Source organism: Panthera uncia, assembly GCF_023721935.1.
Source record: "Panthera uncia isolate 11264 chromosome C1 unlocalized genomic scaffold, Puncia_PCG_1.0 HiC_scaffold_4, whole genome shotgun sequence".
In the NCBI taxonomy this organism is placed as follows: domain Eukaryota; kingdom Metazoa; phylum Chordata; class Mammalia; order Carnivora; family Felidae; genus Panthera; species Panthera uncia.
Window position 1 is genome coordinate 14,333,896 of NW_026057585.1, and position 4,458 is coordinate 14,338,353.

The following is a 4,458-nucleotide window of genomic DNA, read 5'->3' on the forward strand; positions in this document are numbered from 1 at the left end:
TTATGTTTTATAATAATAAAAATATGTAATATTATATGTAATAATATGTAATATAATAACATGTATAATTTATATGTTTTATATGTAACATATTTTATTATACTTTATATATAATATTTTATATATAATATATTTTATATTTTATTTATATATTTATATAATCATATAATTTATATTTTACATAAATATATATTATATATGATCTATTATTTTATATACTAATATTTATATACTAGTATAATAATATAGCTTATATGCTAATATTTATATACTAATATAATAATTTAATATATATTATTATATTAGTTTATATACTAATAAAATATATAATAATTTATATATTATAAAGCAATATATATATTGTAACATATAATACATAAAATATATATTACAAATATTTATATAAATATATATTTTTTATACATTTTACTAGTATATTTTTACTAATATACTCATAGACAGCTATCCTGTCTTGCTGTGATCCCCCTCCCCCAACTTCTTGAGTTGCTTCTCTCTGGGGAGATATTAAAGGAGCAGAATTCCAGCTTGGGAGAGAAGTGTAGCCCTCAGCAGCAGCCTGCTCTGTCCTGGACCAGCTAAGTGGATTCCTCTTTGGGACAGAGAGAAGTCCGGTTTCTATGACAATCTATGGCCGTTCTGCCAAGACTGCCAGCTAGGGTGCCTGGCAGTGCTAATTGCTATGCAGACATCCGTTCATTAGACTTTGACCTAGAATTACTATCATCTTTCACAAGGTAGGCAATGAATCATTGTTTTTGGCCCTTGCTTTGTCTCCTTCAGCCTAAGTTTGATTTGGATCAGAAATGCAGTCTCTGTAGGTCATTACCCATCTCAGCCAGGAAGGTTCCTGAGGTGTAATTTTGATAAGGTTTTATTTGGAACAGGGTATTAGCTAATAGTCTAAGAGCTCAGAGGGAATTGGTTGTAACCCAGCTCTGCCACTCAGTGGCTCTGAGATCTTGGACAAACTATTTGAGTCCTTTAAGCCAGTTATTTCATCTGTAAAAAGGGGTAACAATATTTTCATCCTCACAGGATTAGGATTGCCATGAGATATGGGCAGGGATGAGGCGGGAAGAGACTCTAATGCCTGTGCTGGCATCTGGAAGGAGAACATGCAACTAAATGACCGGATACCTGGATGGCTGGCACCTGCATCCCAATGCTTGCAGCCAGCCACCATCTAGACCCAATAGTTCTCCATTGGGTTCTCCTCATCCTTAGTAATTCAGTGTATTTCCCTTCCCACGTTTGAGACTACTGAAAAGCTATGAAGAAACCTAGGACAACCAAGTAGCAATGTGAATTCACAAGTTTAGTTACTTCTCTCAGTAACCAATAAATAGGATTCATTTGGTGTTTTTTATATAATTCTCATTTTATACTCTAATCTTACTCTTAGAATTCTGGAGAGAACTACAGATGCTGAGTGCTTTACTTCGGTTAGCCTAAGATAAAATACCCAGGAGGAGGTAAGTTCAGGTGCATCCTACCTAAAGAAGTAAAACCGATGACCAAGAATAAATATTTATTGAGAATCTAATATTTGCTGGATACTCTGGCCATTGAGGCAGTAATATAAAGACTGGAGCTGTGGAACATGACCTTCTATCAAGGTCACATAACAGTTGCAGAGAACTAGGGCGGGTTTGAATCCCAGATCTGTGATGTCACCTCTCTGAGATTAATGTTTGTAATCTGCAAAATTAGGCAAACCCTCTAATGCTAGGCACGGGGTCTGGGACTCCTAGTAAATAATAGCATTTATTTTCCCATCCATGCACCAAAAGTGAACATTGGTATTGGAGTCCATGTATGAAGCCACTGGAAATGAGTGCTGAAGTTCTTCCAGAAAACATTTTAGAATGAGGTGGGAATTCAACAACACTAATTTACCATGGACCACTTTCAGAAGGGTTGTGTGATGGCAGAACAATTTCCAAGTGGGATTTCGCTCATGTGAAAACAACTGCATGTGAACAGAGGAAAAAAAAAGTTTCTGTATTTTGAAAAATGTAGTGGTAATACTTAAATGAAGATTAATTTTTTCCCCTGTGGCTACACTGTGACTTTGAATGAAACCAATTAATTCCCACTGTGTGCAGCTAAACATCATTGTCTCACTGATGCTGGAGCCAACGCTGCCCCAACCATGACTCACTGGGAGCACTTGTTTAAGTGGAAGAATTTTGCCTTTCTGCATTGTTAGCTGTCCCAACCTTTGATTTTTCTCTGTGAACATGGGTCCTAGTCTCTGCTAAACATGGGCATTTTTTCTTGCCACAATACCCAAACTACCTACATGTGAGGTATATTTTTTCTCCAGATGCATTAAAAAAAACCCCACAATTTTTAGTCCTTTCCCTCATCCCCACTTTTTTTCTGCTGTAGCTCTCCGCCTTTCATACAAGGGACCAGAGCCCAGCCCCTATGAGTGCTGGGCAGCCAGCAAAGTCTCAACATGCTGCTGGTGTGGGAGGGGATTCTGTGTGAGCAAGCTGGCTGCCACATCTGGGGGAGGCCCGAGTGATGAAAGATGGCAGCTGAGATGATGGGAGAGGAGTCAGTTTCTGGGAGGCAGGGGAAGGCTCCTCTCTTATTCCCCTCGCCTAGATCCAAATACCATTTGTGTGAATCAGCTGCCACTTGGCCTCAAGGGACTTTGCTGCCAGATGCTCACTCCCCTTCCCCCTTCTTGAAGCGAGAGCCAAATCCCCTCCTGACCTCTCCACCTGCAGTAGATGTCTTCTAGGGCCGCTTGACTGTCGCAGGGCGTTCAGGGTACAGCAGCAGGCTTTTCTCTCGTGCAGAATGTTATAGGGCTTTGAAAGTAACAATGAAGGAGCTGGAGTTACTCTGAGTCACATCAGTGAGCATCTTTGTGGGCACGTTCTCTAACATCGTTGAGCATTTACTGTGTGTGGGCTCTGTGCTAACTCCTAGGTATGCATCATCTCATTTACCTTCACAACAACCCTAGGAGATACCTACTAATATACCTACTATAAAGTCCTTTGGACTTTATAGTGGTGGCAGGAAAGGCAGGGTTTAAACTCCAGGTCCACTGTGCTGTATTACTTCCCTTTATAGAGAAAAAATCTAGAGTGTGAGGTGCAAGGAAATCTTGCTGTTTGTAAGCCTGAACATGTGGGTTGTGGAGGAACCAGAAAAGTCCTGAGGTTGGAATCTCTCCTAGCCACTGGAGGGCAACAGCAGTGATGCAGAAGAGCCCCCCTGACCCACCCAAGGCACCTGCATTTGCCTTAGAACTCTGCCATTCTCTGGGAAAATTGCCAGCGGGGATACCATGTCAGAAATGACAGGAAGGTTCCAGTAGCCCTCAGCGGCTGCTACTTGCTGCAGCAAATACTGCCGCGCGTCCTCTGGTTGCTGTGGGTGGCTGCTCCAGGGTACTCTGCCTCATCCATCTGATATTGTCCTGAATAATTCCAGAATGCCACTTTGGTGAATGGACTCCACCTTATTGCTGCTACCCTTACCTTGGTCTCAGTGGTGACTCAGCTGGTCCATGGTATTGCCCTCCCCACATGCCTGCTGTGGTTTGCCCATAATGCTTCTCAAAACCTGGATTAGCACCCGAGAGAACCTCTGTTAGCACATGTTTGCAGAACTTTCCATTCCACACCCAGTCCTTACCATCTGCCTCCTTCTCCTCTCAAACCATTTTGAAGCAACTCGGAAATTCTAATGAACTTTGCATAAAGCTATAAACTTGGTGTCTTTGTCCCAAAGACTTGACAGTCTTTCCCTTGTGGTTGCCTTTCTGACCATTAAACTAGAATCACAAGATTACAGAGATGCATGGACTACAATGTATGATTTAGGATTGTTTGGTTGCAAGCAAAGAACCTAAACCTGGCTAATGTAACACCATGAATACTCTAGAGAGGGACTGTCTGGAGAGAGAGGGAGAGGGAGTAGGAAGGGAGAGGGAAGGAGAAAACTCCAACCAGTGCTATTTTCTATTATTCTACTAGATACTTAGTTTTCAGAAAGGAGACTGGTCTGTCACATACCCTTGGTAGGACACCTTTGTTGACCATCCACCAAGACCATGTGCTATGGGATATAGGACATGCACTAAAGGAGTCTTTAGATGAAAGGGAGGTGAATGCTGCCCAGGCACAAATGTCCACCAAAGGCAAGTGGAGATACCTTGATCTCTTTCCAAAGCATTTCTAAACGTTACTGTGAAAACTTTCCCTAGCTTTAGTTTCTTCGTAACCTAGGGTTCAACTTTTTGGTAGTAAAAATAAACAAATTGCTCTAAGAATAAAACTTGCTAGTGAATTATGGCTTTAACTCAAAATTTAATATTTGACCATTTCAAGATTGCTGGTGGCATTTATGAGCATAACTGAATAGGGACATGTCAGAACCTGTGTGCTCCAGGGCTGCCTGCATAAGTTTTTTGTA

At 40.9% G+C, this 4,458-nt stretch overlaps 1 long non-coding RNA gene across 1 annotated transcript in view; it reads left to right on the forward strand.

Moving 5' to 3' along the window:
- The window catches only part of LOC125913456 (uncharacterized), a 4,608-nt gene extending 1,652 nt beyond the window's left edge, over positions 1-2,956 (forward strand). Inside the window, exons 3-4 of the long non-coding RNA XR_007455033.1 lie at positions 1,424-1,493; positions 1,812-2,956. This is a non-coding gene — a long non-coding RNA (uncharacterized LOC125913456). The remainder of the gene's footprint in view (positions 1-1,423; positions 1,494-1,811) is intronic.
- The last annotated feature ends 1,502 nt before the right edge of the window (positions 2,957-4,458 follow it).